The following is a 19,200-nucleotide window of genomic DNA, read 5'->3' as shown; positions in this document are numbered from 1 at the left end:
TCTGCTGTTTGAAGCCATTGCCTATTACAAGTACCTTATACCTTGGACTCCTGGTTAAGTGTACCTATGTCTTGTACCCCAGGTAATTGAAAGCTTCTGCAGGCAATCAGTTTTGACATACACAGACTGCACTTTGTGTGTATGTTGCCCATACTATCCAGCCTTCAATGTCTATGCATTACATAGGATTACCATGGGCTGTGTTTAATAAATATCCTTGCTATTTCACCATGTCAGAATCCTGACCTCATATTTGTGTATTTCACACTGTGAATCAAAACAACAGGATTTTTTTTTTTTTTATTAAAAACTCATATTCTTCCTTACTGATCATTTATCTAAGTTTTGACACAATTTCTGCAGTGGGATCCCTAATAAAAACTCATGAATTTCTATTGCATAGAAGTTGAATTGCTTCTTTTTTTTTGTAATTTGTTTTATTCAAATGATTACCCAATACATTTAATCACTTTTATCAATATAAAATCATCATTATTATTGTTAAGATATTTCAAATATGTGTTTTGAAAATGAGTTACATTATTCTTATCATGAGATATTTACACAGATCTTTTCTTGATAAATCTGGGCCTATATCATTTTAATCTGGCTACATTTGACTCCAAGAATATAATTATTTATTTAATTTCAGTCTTTATGTGAACAGCTTCTCTTCATTTTTAATCTCTGCTGTGTCTCTCCTAATAAAACGCCATTTTAACATTAGTTTCCTGACAAATGTATTTAATTAATAGCTTATGGATATTTCTCAGAGTGTAAAGTGCTAAGTAAGTAGGTAAGATGAAATAAATTGTGAACATATGTGAAATATACGATCTGATCTAAATTGCAGTACTATGTGTGCTGATTTGAGTTTTATCCATGTAGTTCAAAAGTTTCTTATACTGTATGTAAAATAAGATAACCATAATACAGCAAATGAGAAAAAAGTACAAAAAAATTAGAGAAGTGTGGTTTGATTTTCCTGAAATACAAACACACCAAACTTAGGGATTCTGAGCCAAATTGAGTCTTAATTTGGATTCACTCAGGGCTGCTGTCAATTTATAACTTGGATTTAAAAATGTAAACTCGTGTTGTGATTTGCATGTAAACACATCCAAATTACATGATTTTAGCGGTTTTTAGAAAGTCTTATCATTTTGTTAAAACAATGTTTATAGATTTTCAGCAAGTTTAAAGGAATCCTAAACTGAACCAAAAACTAAATCCAAACCAAAACACTTAAGTGTGGCTTTGCCAAAACTAAAACACAATGATAGAGCACATCTCTAATAGAAATACCATACTCAAAGGGTAGAAATCCTACAAATAACACTTAACTGTAATAACATTGATACAATACATGTGTAATTCAAATAATATTACTAACTCCCACCTCTGTCAGTGAAGTTACAGTACTTCCATAAATGTTGCATAACACACATATATACTGTCTATACTGTACTTCTGTTATTTTCCATACTGACTCATCACATGCAGTACCACCTCATGATGAAAACTAAGAAATTCCTAAAAATTAATCAAAAACAATACTGGATTATCCACAACCAAAAATGTATGACAATAAAGAAGGAAGGTAAAAGGCACACAGAAATGAATAGCTGATTAAAGTTATGTCAACACATTATTGTGCGCTTGTGCACACTGGACATAAGGTTCAGTGGGGGTCATTCCAAGTTGATCGCACGCTGCCGATTTTCGCTGCACTGTGATCAGGTCTCTACTGCGCATGCGTATGCACCACAATGCACACGCACGTCGTACAGGTACAATGAGGATTGTATCTGAGCATTGGATTTAGTGAAGAATCCATACGTACAGCCGATCGCAAAGAGATTGACAGGAAGAGAGCATTTATGGGTGTCAACTGACCGTTTTCTGGGAGTGGTAGGGAAAACGCAGGCGTGTCCGGGCATTTGGAGGGCGGGTGTGTGACGTCAATTCCGGCACCAAAAAGACTGAGGTGATCGCAAGGGCTGAGTAAGTTCAGACCTACTCAGACCTACTCTGAAACTGCACAAAATGTTTTTGTACAACTCGGCTGCACAAGCGTTCGCACACTTGCAAAGCAAAAATACACTCCCCCGTGGGCGGCGACTATGCGTTTGCATGGCTGAAAAAACAGCTAGCGAGCGATCAACTCGGAATGAGGTCCATTGAGTGGGCCTACCAATCAGTCTAATTAAGAGAAAAAACTTAATGCACAGTAGCATGTCGGTGACATCATTCGGACAGGGCATTATTGCATGCAGGAGTAGGAGATGGGTGTTGTTCAATGATCTACAGTAATAATATAGGCAGTCAATTGGTCAACCACAAATGGTCGACATACTAAAGGTCAACAGAGTCAAGAGGTCAACATGGAAAAGGTAGACATTAGAAAAGGTTGACAGGTACAAAGGTTGACAGGGTCAATGGGTCAACATGAAAATGGTAGATACAGAAATGGTTGACAAGTTGTTTTTTTTGTGTGTGCCATTTTGTATGCTTCACCATATCTGAGCCAAATTAGTGGAAACGTGTATCCTCAAGGACTCGATTTGCTCACCACTCTTCGGGTAAGGTGCCTCGCTCCGCTGCAGTCAGCACAAGTTACTTTACCCAATCGTAGTCCATGTGTATGGTAAATTTGTGTCAACTTTGTGTGTTGACCCTTGTCATGTCGACCTTTTGAACCTGCTGAGAATGCAGGTATTTTCAGATTTTGCACTTTTATATTAATAAAATATTTATTACTTTACGTTTTCAACACAAGATTCTACGCCACTATCATATAGTTTACTTGGTATATAGTTTAAAACATTTTTTCATTATTTCCAGATAAAACCTAATTCTCAGCAGATGCATATAACTACTGTATGTTATGTGAGATACTGTTTACAGTAGATGAACTCTATGGGTAGTCTACAATAGCCCTAATGCTGTTATGAAGCAGACTTGTTGAAAGGATTGTGTAGTCAGTTTAAGGAACTTGGGAAGGGTAACTGGCTGCAGGCATCTTTCTTTGTGTTTGTCGGACACTACAGTAGCTGCAACTGCAATTCAGTGCTGCAAAGCAAATAGGCTCTTGTGTAAGTTTATTAAAGACAAAGTGAAATAGCACATGTTTTTTTTTTATCTGTCTATACTGCAATATGTACAGTATATCACTTGTGTATAAAATCAGGGCTATTTATCCAAAATATACTACTCTGTATCTAAGGGAGCTGCACCCTGTAAAAACAAAAACAACACATTTTTGCTGGTGTTAAAAAACATTTATTTTTTTAATGATTTTTAGTTAATCAATAAATGATACATAAATCATGAGAAATAGTACATAATGAAATTCAATGGAAATATTCAAGAAGAGGCCCAATATGACCTACCAGGCAGGAAAACACAGATTTTGGTACATACTATAGTAAAATTCAAGTGCCAGAATGTTTGGGAATCAATTAGACAAAGTACTGTAGTATGTCTAAATATACAATGTTCAGCAGGTCCATAACTAGGGTCTGTGACGCTGCAGATGCCCTGTAGGCAGAACCGGCCACTGCAATCTCTAATTGCTTAGCACCTGCTGCATTCATGTAAGTAGCGCTGTGCCTGGCTCCTAATATACATTGTAACCAGTATCAGTCTGGGCCGGGGGGCAGGGAGATCTGTCTCCTGGGCGGTACTATTTTTAGTGCTTTCAGCCACACACTGCATAACATACCTGTGCATCTGTGCAAGTTAGAGTGTGCAGTGAGTGACCAAGCAGCATTAGTCTGCCCAGTGTTTCCCTGCCTCCAGTCACACTCAGTGGCAGATAAAAAAGTGGGGGAGGGGGAATGTCAACTTAGACTCCTGACTCCCTATCCAAAACTACTGGAAGGCATGCTGCACACTTCCTGTATGCGCCATGGGCCTGCTTCTAAGCCATGCTTTCTTCCTCTGCTATTCCTTCCCATACATGTGGCTCCACCCAGGTTCGTAAAGAGTCATGCCCATTAATGATAGGGGTGTGGCCCACGCCCACTAAAAATAATGTTATGTAAAAAATGAATAATTGCTTGACCAAAAAGCGGTTCCTTGCATGCTCCACAGGAGGCACAATTTTAATGTAGTAGGGGCAATAGGGTCACAGGGGAGGGCACCCACTTCATACTTTGCTTGTAGGAAGTGGGTCCCTCCTCCTCGGCCGGGGTTATCTTCCTAGTGACATTTGGGAAGATAGCTCATGTGCACTAGAGATCACAGGTTCTGACACAGTGCCAGAGTCCTTGCTTTCAATGTGCGGGCACCATCTTTCTGAAGATACTACTGGGAAGATGGTACCAGCCTTAATTATAGGTACAGATGTAGCCATGCTCATCTTTGCTGTGATGCATCATGTTGCAACAGTGCTTGCTGCATGGAGTGCCAGGCTGCGACTATATACAACATGCCGTGATGCAACATGCTGCATTGCAGTAAGATGAGCATCGCTACATCTGCATACTCCCAGGCCCCTCCAGCAGCCCAGCCCTGGGTAATGCTTGCTTGGTCACCTCTATTGATGAAGGCAAGTGCAGCTGCAGCTCCCAGTGCCTGGGTGCTTTGTAGTGTTGACTGCCCAGGTGGCCATGTCTTCTACCAGGTGACTGGATTGGGTACCAAGCTATGATTTTGGCAAGCAGGGGTCAGCTAGTGCCACATAGTGTGCTGCATGCCTCTGATCCTGTATCATCTACTCCAAAAGTTTTATCCTGCCACTTTTTGTAATCATTCTCTTTCTTCTCCTGCCTATGTCAGCCTCTCTGCCCTTTTGCCAAGTATGCCTGCCTTCTGCCTTTTTCCTCTCTGAATCACCTTCTCTGACCATCCTGTCTGCGCCATGCTTTCTGACCATCCGCTGTCTGTGCCAGCCTTTCACACATTCCCTTCTGTGCCAGCCTTAATGCACATCCTCTCTTCCCTTCTTCTTCACCATCCTTTCTGCCCATTCTCTGTTTGCACCAGTCTTTCTGCCCATATGTTGTTTACTCCTGTTTCTCTTACCTTCCTCTAAGCTAGTCTCTCTGCTCATCCTATCTGCACCAGCCTTTCTGCCCATTATTTGTCTGCAGTCTGTGCCCGCCTCTCTGCCTATCCCCTTTCTGCACCAGCCTTTTTGCACATCCTCTGTGGCAGTATGTGCTAATCCTTATCTGATCTTCAACTGTCTACATGCTCTTATCTTGTCTGCACCAGCCTCTCTGTCTTTCCTCTGTATGTACTAGCCTTGTCACTATTCCTGTCCGTAACAACCTATTTTTCATGTCCTGTTTGCAACAGCCTCTCTGCCCTTGTCATTTCTATACCAGCCTCTTTCATTCCATTTTTGCCACCCATTCTTCTCTCTCACTATCTGTTATGGCTGTAGTTATTTGCGAATCCGGACTAGGACTAGATACTGGGTTTGGACTTGAAAGTTGAGTTTCACAACTGAGGGTTTAGGCTGACGGGAGGAAGCCTCAGTTGTAGGGGCTGAGATGAAATTAAACCTTGGAGGTTTAATCAGACCCCTGGACATGTAAGTGCAGAATGATTACCCGAAGGTGTGACCATGACAACCAGTTTAAAATTCAAAATAAAAGTTTATTAACAGACTCCGTGTGATAACAAGCAGTATTCAAGGTTTAGCAAAGACAGTGGCAAATAACACAGTTCCTGGAACACTTAACCCTAGAAGGTTTCTCAGAGCACTGGTAGGTTTAGAACAGATGTAAAAGTCCTTTGATGGAATCACCTTACCAGGCCTGGTTGTAGTAGTAGAAATAGCCGAGGAACATGCCAGTAGTTGTAGCAGGTGAATCTGTAACTTGAGTATGCTGCTGTATCAGCTGGATGGAACCAGCCAGGTGGTAAGACACGGAGTGGATGCTGAGTGGAATCAGCCAGGTGATGAAACACAGGGTGGATGCTGACTGGAATCAGCCAGGTACTAAAGTCACGGAATGGATGCTGGATGGAACCAGCCAGGTGATGAACACAGAGTGAATGATGTGAGATGCTAGTGAGCGTAGAAACAGAATAGCTGATAGATGATTACCGGTGTTAGTGGATACTGCTGGTAAGATAGGATCCGCTGGATCAGCACCGGTGTTTGGTAGAAGCTGGAATCAGTTGAAAGCTGGCTGCTTGGAAGCAGATAGTAGATAGCTGGAAACTGGACAGCCACGGAAGGCTGTAGAGTCAGGCTGCACCTGCAGGATGGAAAGCAGGTGCGGGTCTCTTTGTGGATGCTGGAGACAGGAACTGGAGCCTGGAGAAACAAGCCACAGGAGAGAGAGACTGCAACAAGGTATGACATTATAAGCACTGACATCTATCTGGCCCAGACACAGGATACTTATACCTGCTGCTATGCAGGCATTGGCTGGGCAATTATGCAGATTCCAGAGACGGTGGATTGGAGGAATTGTAGCATGTGATCAATTCCAACATGGCTGCGCCCATGCTGGAACCTGGAGGGAAAACTGGTTTGAAATGAAATGTGCAAACAATGATAATGGCGGCGCCGGCCACGGAGGACAGGAGACGCCAGATGACAGTTATATGCTGAGACACTTGGAGGGCAGCAGAGGCCGCGGCAGGCATGAAACACGATTCTGAGAACCTGCAACAATAACACAGTAACGGCGGCGGAGGCCGCGGAGGACGGGAGACGCCATGTTGGATTCAAACATGGCGCCGCTGTGGTAGTGTCTCAGAATGACAGGAGGGATGTGCAGAGTGTTGACACAGATGAGATCCGGACTTGGAACGCTGGGCCAGTCTCAGAAGACACCTAAACGGCAGGTAATGGCGTCCAGATACCCGGATCGTGACAGCACCCCCCCCCTTTAGGAGTGGCCCCAGTACACTTCTTAGGCTTTAAAGGAAACTTTGAGTGGAAATTTCGGACCAAGGCAGGAGCATGGACGTCTGAGGCATTGGTCCAAGAGCGTTCTTCAGGACCATAGCCCTTCCAGTCAATGAGATACTGTAACTGACCGTAACGGAAACGTGAATCCAAAATCTTGGCCACCTCGTACTCGACTCCCCGTTGAGTCTGAACTTTGGGAGCTGGAGAAAGTGCGGAATGAAACCGATTCAGGATCAGCGGTTTCAACAAGGAAACATGAAATGTCCTGGGTATTTTCAAGAAGGGTTTTAACTGTAATCTGTAGGCAACAGGATTGATGACTTGTTCAACCTTGAAGGGACCTATGTAGCGAGGTGCAAATTTCATACTGGGAACTCTCAACCTCAAATTCTTCGTGGAAACCACACACGATCACCCACCTTGAGAGCAGGAACCGCTCTATGTTTCCTATCGGCAAACTTCTTATACCTGGATGAGGCTTTAAGCAGGGCTGCGCGGACGTTCTTCCAGTTATTTGAAAACTGACGCAAGGTGACATCCACTGCTGAAACAGAAGTTGCGGGAAGCGGTTGAAATTCTGGGACTTTAGGGTGGAATCCATAATTAATGAAGAATGGTGTCGAAGAAGATGAGGAATGGTATTGATTGTTGTGGCTGAACTCGGCCCAAGGAAGGAGTTGAACCCAGTCATCTTGAGAGGAAGACACATATATACGGAGGAAGGCCTCCAAGTCCTGATTCACCCTCTCGGTTTGACCATTGGTCTGAGGATGGTAAGCTGTGGAAAACTTTAACTTGACTTGGAGGGCTTGACACAAACTTCGCCAAAATTTGGCTACAAATTGTACTCCACGATCCGAGATGATCTCTTCAGGAAGATCTCTTGTATAAACACTTGAGCCAACTTGGAAGCTGACGGAAGACCGGTGAGAGGGATGAAATGTGCCATCTTGGTAAACCGGTCAACTACCACCCAGATGGTATTAAACTTGTTGCAGATAGGTAGATCAGTAACAAAGTCCATCGACAAATGGGTCCATGGTCGACGGGGAACAGATAATGGAACCAGTTGCCCCGCAGGCGACTGGCGGGAGACTTTGTGTTGGGCACACTTTGGGCAGGAGGCAATAAATTCCATAACGTCCTTCTTCAGAGTTGGCCACCAGTAGGATCTAGAAATAAATTCAAGGGTTTTCTGAATGCCTGTATGTCCAGCAAAACGGGAAGCATGGGCCCAATGCATGAGCTTCTTCCTTAGAACTGGCTTAACAAAACTTTTCCCTGGTGGGGGCGTAGAGTCCATCCCTACCGTGGAGAATGCCAACGGATTAATAATAGGATGCTTGTCTGCAGACTCGGACTCATTTTCTTGCTCCCATGAGCGGGAAAGGGCATCGGCCTTACGATTCTGAGAACCCGGACAGAACTGGAGTTTAAAGTCAAACCTAGAGAAGAAAAGTGCCCATCTGGCCTGACGAGGGTTCAGACATTGTGCGCCTTTGAGATATAAAAGATTTTTGTGGTCGGTAAGTATGGTGATTGAATGAGAAGCTCCCTCCAACAGGTATCTCCACTCCTCCAGAGCGAGCTTGATGGCTAGCAACTCCTGATCGCCAATGGCATAGTTGCGCTCAGCTGGGGAGAACTTCCGGGAGAAGAAACTGCAAGGATGTAGATGTCCATCTTTGGACCTCTGGGATAACACCGCTCCTACTCCAACGGAGGAGGCATCTACCTCTAAGATAAAAGGAGAGTCGGTGTCGGGCTGTTTCAGAACTGGTGCAGAGATGAACCGTTGCTTCAGTAGGCGAAAGGCCTGCGTAGCTTCTTCGGACCACTTGGACGGATTAGCACCTTTCTTGGTTAATGCAGTGATAGGCGCCACAATGGTGGAAAAGTCTCGTATAAACTTTCTATAATAATTGGCGAACCCTAAGAACCTCTGGACCCCTTTGAGGGTTAATGGTATAGGTTAAGGGTATAGGCCAATTCTGGATTGCTTGGAGTTTCTCAGGATCCATCTCTAGTCCGGAACCGGACACAATGTAACCTAGAAACGGAATGGTTTTAACTTCAAACACACACTTCTCCAATTTACAATAGAGGTGATTGACACGGAGACGGGAAAGAACCTCCTTTACCCAGAAACGATGATCTTCTAGATTATTAGCAAAGATGAGGATGTCATCTAGATAAACCACGACATGGCGGTATAAGATGTCCCTGAAGATCTCATTCACGAAGTGCTGGAAGACTGCTGGAGCGTTGCTCAATCCGAAGAGCATGACGAGGTACTCATAATGTCCGTCACGGGTGTTAAAGGCGGTCTTCCACTCGTCACCCTCACGGATTCGGATGAGATTGTAGGCACCCCTCAAGTCCAGCTTTGTGAAAATGGTTGCACCACTAACTCTTTTGAAGAGTTCTGTAATCAGGGGTAAAGGGTATCGGTTCTTAACGGTAATGTCGTTCAGACCTCTGTAGTCGATGCACGGACGCAGACCACCGTCTTTCTTCTTAACGAAGAAGAAGCCTGCGCCGGCTGGAGAAGAAGATGGTTGGATGAAACCCTTCGCCAGGTTCTCTTTGATGTACTCTTTCATGGAGTGTGTCTCAGGCAGAGACAACGGATAAGTTCGTCCTCGCAGTGGAACCTTCCCTGGAATGAGGTCCATTGGGCAGTCCCATTCTCTATGAGGAGGAAGGATATCAGCAGAGACTTTACTGAACACGTCCGTGAAGTCTTGATATGGAGGAGGTGGAACATCAGATGACCTGGGGAAGGAAGAACAAACAGGAAGAACTTTGGCTAAACAAGTCTCATCACAGGAGGGACCCCATGCCAGTATTTGCGTAGTCGTCCAGTCAATCGATGGGTTGTGGAGACGGAGACATGGAAGACCTAAAACCACTGGATGTGTGGCTCTTGGAATCACTAGAAAAGAAATATACTCAGAATGAAGAACTCCAACTCTCAGACGAACTGGAAGAGTCCTTAAGGAAATGACTGCGTCAAAAATCTTGCTGCCATCCACGGCAGTCAAAGAGATGGACGAGGACAGTCTCTCGGTGGGTAGGGACCAAAGTTTAACATAAGCTTCGGTTATGAAATTCCCAGCTGCTCCGGAATCAAGGAGGGCAATGACGTTCCTGTAACGTTGAGCAATTTGGAGCGACACTGGGAGGTTACAATCATGAGGAGATGGAGAGGAGATCATTACTCCTAGCCGGCCCTCTTCTTGGCGAGCTAGGATCTGGAGTTTCCTGAACGTTTGGGACAGGCGTTGATAGTGTGCGACGGAGCTGCACAGTAGAGACATAGAGACTCGGAGAGGCGTCTTCGGCGCTCAGCGGGAGATAGACGGGAACGACCAATTTGCTTAGGCTCATCCTTGGATGGAGATGGTTGACGAGGAGGAGGAGCAGAAGATTTAGGAACGGATGATCTTCCTCGCTCGGTTGCTCTCTCTCTGAACCGTAGATCAACCTTCGTGCATAGTGAAATTAGCTCATCCAACTTAGAAGGCAAGTCTCTGGTAGCTAACTCATCTTTAATGCATTCTGACAAGCAATGCCAGAATGCAGCATACAGGTCCTCGTCGTTCCAGGCCAGTTCAGATGCCAGGATTTTGAACTGTATAAGATACTGTCCCACAGTACGTGTTCCCTGGCGTAGACGGAGAATCTCAGATGAAGCAGAGGAAACCCGGCCTGGCTCGTCGAAGATGCACCTGAATGATGCTACAAAGTAAGTATAGGAGGACAGCAGGGGATCAGACTTCTCCCATAACGGTGATGCCCAATCAAGGGCTGAGAGGAGAGAAATAATATAAGCAACTTTGGTACGGTCACTGGGGAAGTTGCCAGGTTGAAGCTCAAAATGAATTTCGCATTGGTTGAGAAATCCCCTGCAGAACTTTGGAGATCCGTCAAATTTTGCTGGCGTTGGAAGATGAAGACGTGGAATGGAAATGGGTAAGGTGGGTGGGGTTACAGCTGGAGTCACTGTGGTGGACGCATCAGACGATCCAGGTCCACGGAGGGTCGTCTGAATCCCATCCAGCCGAGTAGAGAGATCCTGGAGACAGCGGATGATGTGACCTTGTGCAGCCTCCTGATGTTCGAGTCTGGCTTCCAGTTCTTGCATAGGTCTAGCCGCTTGATCCTGGTCTCCGGCTGGATTCATATGGTCAGTGCTTACTGTCACAACTGAGGGTTTAGGCTGACGGGAGGAAGCCTCAGTTGTAGGGGCTGAGATGAAATTAAACCTGGGAGGTTTAATCAGACCCCTGGACATGTAAGTGCAGAATGATTACCCGAAGGTGTGACCATGACAACCAGTTTAAAATTCAAAATAAAAGTTTATTAACAGACTCCGTGTGATAACAAGCAGTATTCAAGGTTTAGCAAAGACAGTGGCAAATAACACAGTTCCTGGAACACATAACCATAGAAGGTTTCTCAGAGCACTGGTAGGTTTAGAACAGATGTAAAAGTCCTTTGATGGAATCACCTTACCAGGCCTGGTTGTAGTAGTAGAAATAGCCGAGGAACATGCCAGTAGTTGTAGCAGGTGAATCTGTAACTTGAGTATGCTGCTTATCAGCTGGATGGAACCAGCCAGGTGGTAAGACACGGAGTGGATGCTGAGTGGAATCAGCCAGGTGATGAAACACAGGGTGGATGCTGAATGGAATCAGCCAGGTACTAAAGTCACGGAATGGATGCTGGATGGAACCAGCCAGGTGATGAACACAGAGTGAATGATGTGAGATGCTAGTGAGCGTAGAAACAGAATAGCTGATAGATGATTACCGGTGTTAGTGGATACTGCTGGTAAGATAGGATCCGCTGGATCAGCACCGGTGTTTGGTAGAAGCTGGAATCAGTTGAAAGCTGGCTGCTTGGAAGCAGATAGTAGATAGCTGGAAACTGGACAGCCACGGAAGGCTGTAGAGTCAGGCTGCACCTGCAGGATGGAAAGCAGGTGCGGGTCTCTTTGTGGATGCTGGAGACAGGAACTGGAACCTGGAGAAACAAGCCACAGGAGAGAGAGACTGGAACAAGGTATGACATTCAAAGCACTGACATCTATCTGGCCCAGACACAGGATACTTATACCTGCTGCTATGCAGGCATTGGCTGGGCAATTATGCAGATTCCAGAGACGGTGGATTGGAGGAATTGGAGCATGTGATCAAATCCAACATGGCTGCGCCCATGCTGGAACCTGGAGGGAAAACTGGTTTGAAATGAAATGTGCAAACAATAATAATGGCGGCGCCGGCCGCGGAGGACAGGAGACGCCAGATGACAGTTATATGCTGAGACACTTGGAGGGCAGCAGAGGCCGTGGCAGGCATGAAACACGATTCTGAGAACCTGCAACAATAACACAGTAACGGCGGCGGAGGCCGCGGAGGACGGGAGACGCCATGTTGGATTCAAACATGGCGCCGCTGTGGTAGTGTCTCAGAATGACAGGAGGGATGTGCAGAGTGTTGACACAGATGAGATCCGGACTTGGAACGCTGGGCCAGTCTCAGAAGACACCTAAACGGCAGGTAATGGCGTCCAGATACCCGGATCGTGACACTGAGGGCAGAATTGGGCAGGTTTGAGATATCTCCTACTAATGCAGACGTGGCAGGTTGGATAACGAACCTGGAGAGGAAAGTGTTAGGTGGCCAGCTATGTGGGTACTGGAACACTGTTGAATGGAATCACCAGTGCAATGGATAGCTGGGTTGTCACCGGTATCAGGATGTCACTGGGATGAGGAGACCAGCGACTGGGTGGATGATGGATGCTCAGGAGCATTTTAATCAGAATGCTGGGATTGACTTAACCAGTGAAGTAGGTTTTCAGAACACTGGGATTGGCTTGACCAGCAAAGCAGGTTCTCAGGATGTCGGGATTGCCTTTCTGACAAGGCAGGTTCTCAGGATGTCGGGATTGGCTTTCTGACAAGGCAGGTTTTCAGGATGTCAGGAATGGCTTTCCAAGAAGGCAGTGTATCAGTATGTCGGGATTGGCTTTTTGACAAGGCAGGTTTTCAGGATGTCGGGATTGGCTTTCTGACAAGGCAGGTTTTCAGGATGTCGGGATTGGCTTTACGACAAGGCAGGTTTTTAGAATGCTGGGCGGAACCAACAAAGCAGGTAGTCAGGATGCTGGACATAACCAGCAAGGCAGGAGTTCCAGATGCTGGATGGAAACAGCAAGGCAGGAGGTCTGGAAGCTGGACGGAACACCTAGGCAGGAGTTCCGAATGCTGGACGCAACCAGTAAGGCAGGAGTTCCAGATGCTGGACAGAACCAGCAAGGCCAGAGCTCTGGAGGCTGGACAGAACCAGCTAGGCAGGGGTTCTGGATGCTGGACGGAACCAGCAAAGCAGGTTTCCAGGAGTGCTGGATATTGCTGAACCAGCACGGCAGGTTTTCAGAAATACTGGATGGGTTGAACCAGCACTGCAGGTTTTCAGAAGTACTGGATGGGTTGCACCAGCACAGCAGGTATTCAGGATGCTGGGCGGAACCAGCACAGCAGGTTTTCAGAAGTGCTGAGATATGTAGATAAACTGAGAGCGCAAACAGACTATTGTGAATTTAATATTTATTTATATAAAATATGTAGATAATACTGTACCTTCAAGCATTCGACAGACAAAATAACATTTGTTACAACATATGTTGTCCCTCTTAACAATATATCTATAGTGGAAGGAAACAAAGTCTCATATTCTAAAATGTAGACCACACAGTGATTTTAATGTGTAGTCTAAACACAGCTGACTGTAATTAAAATGTCCTTTCCGAAACAGTTCTGATTGATGGTAAAGAATCTAATTGAAGAATCAGAACTATTGAAAAGTCTTGACTAGTGCACATTTGTGATATAGAAATTAGATGACATATTCTCATGCTTTGAGCAAAACGTATTTGTGCTCTCACGCTCTAATCGGCGTGTCCAATAATAATACCACTGCTGTTATATTAAATTATGTGCGGGACTTTTGAAGATTGGCGTGTCTCCATGGGATTCCACAGGTATCTACTCAATTGGCGTGTCTCCATGGTATTCCACAGGTATCTACTCAATTGGCGTGTCTCCATGGGATTCCACAGGTATCTACTATGTGGCTGTGTCTGGAAGTTCCCGCAGCATGTGGTAAGGATGGAAGGATCACTGCAGCTTGTCTTCATGGGATTCCACAGGTCTTTCCTGTGTAGCTGTGTCCCGGAGATTCCCGCAGCATGCGGTCAGGATGCAGTGGTCACCGCAGCTTGTCTCCACAGGATTCAACGTTACTCCCCTCGGCAAATAGATGGGCATCATGCAGCTGACAGTTTAATTATTTGAAGCTGCTCATCCCGGCTTCCTTCTAAATAGAAGTCGCAGTAAACCACAATGTAAGGACTGATTGTTGTGGGAACTGTATAGATAATTACCGACAGCGGACAGCGCGGCTTGAACGGGAGCTTGTCCATTCTCGCTTCCCAGTCAACGTACTCCATCCTGACCGCATGCTGCGGGAACCTCCGGGACACAGCCACACAGGATATACCTGTGGAATCCCATGGAGAGAAGTTGCAGTGACCACTTCATCCTGACTGCACGCTGCGGGAACCTCCGAGACACAGCTACACAGTGGAATCCCATGGAGACATGCCAACTGAGGGCAAGTACTATCTACAAAAGTCCCACACATAAGTTAATATTGCATATGGCAGTGGTATTATTAGTGGACACGCCGATTAGAGCATGAGGGTACAAATACTTTTTGCCCAAATAGTTCTGATTCTTCAATTGGATTCTTTACCATAAATCAGAACCGTTTCTGAAAGGACATTTTAATTACAGTCAGCTATGTTTAAACTACACATTATGGGGATAATTCAGTAAGGATTGCAAATTCTGCTAATTAGCAAAATTTGCAATGCTGGGGGCCACCCATCGCAGGGAAAGGCCACCCAGCATGCTGACCACTGCCACCTCCCCACCTTGATGAAGCAGAAATTGTGATTGCATCACAATTTCTGCTTCACGGCAGAAATTAGGGATGCCTCCTGTTCCTGATCATGGTGGATGTGTGTGACACCATGCAGCCACCGTGATCACGCCCCCGTTTGCAACACACCGCCCCCTGTTTGCCCGCCTCTGCCCCTGCAACGCTCCACCCTGGATAAGGAGCATTGCCACTGCCCCCCCAGTCCCGTGACTGCCTCTGCCTGATTGACAGGCAGCGGCAGTCACGTTTTCTGTGGCCCCTCCACAGAAAGTGTGGGCGCACGTTCAGGACGGGTGGGGTGATCGCAATAATTCCGTTTGGATCGCGATTTGCGATCCAACCTGAATTAGACCCTAAAATCACTGTGCAATCTACTTTTTGTAGTATGTGACTTTGTTTCCTTTCACTGTAGATACATTGTTAATAGGGACAACATATGTTGTAACATGTTATTTTTTTCTGTCAAATTCTTGAAGGAATTATCTACATATTTTATATAAATACAGTAAATACTAAATTCACAATAATCCGTTTGTACTCTCAGTTTATCTACATATCTCTTTAACAATATGGGTTAGCTAATATCCCTTATTCCTTTGGGAGCAGTGAACAGTACTATTTCAGTGACATTTGGGTGTCTGGGCAACATTATTTCCTTTCAGAAGAACTGGATGGGCTGAACCAGCAGAGCAGGTTTTCAGGATGCTGGAGGGAAACCAGCAGGGCAGGTTGGCAGAATGCTGCAAAGTCACTAATGCTACAATGATATGCAGGACAGTCCCTCTGGATCACTGGGATGGCACACCAGTGAATCTGGAAATGCTGCAGTGTTATTGCAGTAGTGGCCCTTTAAGATCATCCAGGGAGTCAGGTCTAGAGATATTGCACTTAGTTTATACCAGCAGGAGATTCTGAAGCTCACTACAGGCTGAGAGACAACAAAGCACTGACAGCATGCCAGTGCTGGGAATTGGAACTTATACCCCTTGCTCACTGCTGACTGGATGAGGGATTCACATGATGAGTAAGTGATTCCGGATTGGGCCCAGGAAGGTTAGCTGACCAGTAACTGTTATGGCGACATCCATAGCTGGTTTTGGAGGGAACTCCGGCATAGATAGACAGTAATGGCCACAGGCCATGAGACCAAAGGGAGTTGTATCTGGTAACTACTGGACTTGTGAATGCTGGCATGGAAGCATAGGACAGCATGAAGAGACTTGCTGAGTTCAGCATTCGCACAGAAGGTTATTCACACCAGTGCAGTATGTTACCATCTCTCACTTTCTAGATAGAGAACTCTGCTCTCAGGGAACTCATGGTTCAGGTGAGCTGTTTATCCCAGCAGAAAACACACACAGGATACAGGACAGATGACAGAGGTAAGTCATCAAATTATATGATTTTAGTCAGGATTGTGACACTGTCTATGTCTGCCCCTCTGCCCTTCCCATGTGCCAGTGTTTCCCCTTTTACTCTGTCTGTGCCATTTTTTCTCTCCTGTCTCCTTCTTGTGTATGGCAGTTCCCTTCTTTCCCCCTCTGTGTAATTATCTCCTGTTTTGTATGTACACATCTGTATTTCTATATATTTTTGCCTCCCTATCATTTGTTTCTCTGCATTATGCGTCTTCCCTTTTTCTCCCCCTTTATCTGTATCCATGTACTCCTTTTATTATATCTGCCCTTCGCACGAGCTTCTGCATCTGCACATTTGCATTTGTCACTCATTTTTACCCTTCTGACCCTCAAACTTTTCCCCTTGCCCTACCCTTCTTTGTCCACTACTCTTCCAACACTTACCTTTGTCCTTTTTTGATGAAGTCAGTGGAGTCATAGTGGTAGCCGATCGGAAACAAAGGGTGGGGGGGGGGGGGGGGCAGAGCTACAACTGTGTGCAAGACTACATACCAACCTGAGGATGGAAGGCAAGCACAATAGTCTGCTTTTAATAATTCTTTTAAAGCAACTGAATGCTATTATGGAGCCTAGTCATCAAACATGAAGCTTCCAAAGCAAAAGCGCTAATGGGGTTTAAGACACTGACTACAAAATGAATATGTTTTATGGCACAGAGACATAACAGATCTGAATTTAATACAAGTACTGTATGAACATTGGCTGACCTGATGCCTAATTAGTGTCATCCATTGTGAACATAATTTATTATTATTTATTAGCAGTTTCTTATATAGCGCAGCATATTCCGTTGCGCTTTACAATTAGAACAACAATTATAGAACAAAACTGGGCAAAGACAGACAGACAGACAGAGGTAGGAAGGCCCAGCTCGCAAGCTTACAATCTATAGGGAAATAGGCATTGATACACAAGGATAGATGCTACCTGTCACATAATGGTTCCCCAGGTTGCTAGGTTCTTATATGATATGATCACCCAGCAATGTTGGAAGACAAAATGTGAGTTTATGTGGACTGTACAGAGGGGATGTAACTTGATAGGGAAGCTGTGAAGGTTATGTGTGTGGGTCTGAAATTTGGTAGGCTTGTCTGAAGAGATGAGTTTTCAGAGAACGTTTAAAGGTTTGGAGACTAGAGGAGAGTCTTATTGTGCGTGGGAGTGCATTCCACAGAGTGGGTGAAGCCCGGGTAAAGTCCTGTAATTTTGAGTGGGAACAGGTAATACATGTGGATGAGAGACGCAGATCTTGTGCAGAGCGGAGAGGTCTGGTAGGGAGATATTTTGAGATGAGTGAGGAGATGTATGATGGTGCAGTTTGGTTAATAGCCTTGTATGTAAGTAAAAGTATTTTATATTTGACACGGTAGAATACCGGTAACCAATGGAGGGACTGACAGAGCGGATCAGCAGATGAAGAACGTCTGGCGAGGAAGATTAGCCTCGCAGCTGCATTTAAAATAGATTGAAGTGGTGATAGCCTATGTTTGGGAAGACCAGTAAGGAGACTATTACAATAATCAATGCGGGAGATGATGAGTGCATGGATTAGAGTTTTTGCAGTGTCTTGTGTAAGATAAGGGCGTATTTTGGATATGTTTTTAAGGTGCATGTAACATGATTTAGAGACAGATTGAATGTCTCTAATTCTAAGTGCATTCATCTCTGTAAATGGTATTTGACATATTTATGTCCCCACGCACTGATTGGTGGATGACAGGAGCTATGCACTAATAAGAGCAAAGAAGGCTGCTGGAAGGGGCAGCAGGGGACTGATGGCAGCCGGGTGAGTATGTAGTATGGATGGGTTGCCCCATTCATCTGAGGTCTAATTTCTTAAGGAGGAGGGATGTTTTCAGATCTGGGGGGCATTATCTGATATGCGGGAGGGAGGTGATACAGATTTGGGGTAGCATTTTTAACAAGAAGGGGATGCCAAATTTGTAGTATGATTTTTAAAGTGGAGGAAGAAGAGGAATAATTTGGGTATGGGTTGTTTAATAAAAGAGGGGTTCAAATCTGGGGTATTATGTTTAATGACAGAGGTATGTACACTATGTGTTGGAGAAAATTGTGTATGATTTTTATTAAAGTAGGTGAGAGTCAGTGAAATCTGGGGTCATATTTTAAAAATATGGGGGGGGCAGATCTGGCATCTGATTATTAATGAGTAAGGAAGGGCAGTCAGATTTGGGGTCTGATTTTACATATAATTATTGTATAGAGGTTACTGTTATGGTCTTTGTATTGAACAGAGGAAACTAGTATAGTCTATGTTTCTCCGGCTGGGTCCACAGGTTATCCACAGGATAACATTGGGATATGCTGGAGCGACAGCGGAAATGGCACCATACGGTCACATGCTTTCTAGCCTCCCAGGATGCATCGGGGCTTCTCCATATAATCCCGCCCACTGACTCAGTCAAATCAGTTTTTTGTTTGGTGCGGCAGGAGCCGGACCATGGTCACAGGGCTGCGATTAAATAGCAGCCTGAAGCTTTTATTATTTTATTTTTATAGTCTTACTATGTTTTTTTTTCTTTGAGTGACTTTTCTTAACAGTGTCTTAAACGCATGCTAGAAAGAGTCGCTCCAACAACTCTCCACCGGGTTGCAACAACGCTTACCTTCGCGGTATAGTGCTGTCTCGACGGGCGTTTGTTTCGGATGATTCTAGCAGGTCCAGCAGACATAACCAGGCTGTGCCCAGAGCATGGGGAGAAGGCAAGTCAATTGGTTTCCTCTTACTAGGGGGTCCGGACACAGCTTCACTGTATTGGAGGAGACTACAAACAGTGGTTGATGCGCCGCCACTCTTAAGTGCAACAGCGCTATGCTTTAGGGATCACATGCGCCAGGACTAGGTGAGGCCGCAATCCTGAGTTTAAGTCAA

Source organism: Pseudophryne corroboree, chromosome 7 (assembly GCF_028390025.1).
Source record: "Pseudophryne corroboree isolate aPseCor3 chromosome 7, aPseCor3.hap2, whole genome shotgun sequence".
Classification (NCBI taxonomy): Eukaryota; Metazoa; Chordata; class Amphibia; order Anura; family Myobatrachidae; genus Pseudophryne; species Pseudophryne corroboree.
This window is presented reverse-complemented; position numbering follows the sequence as displayed.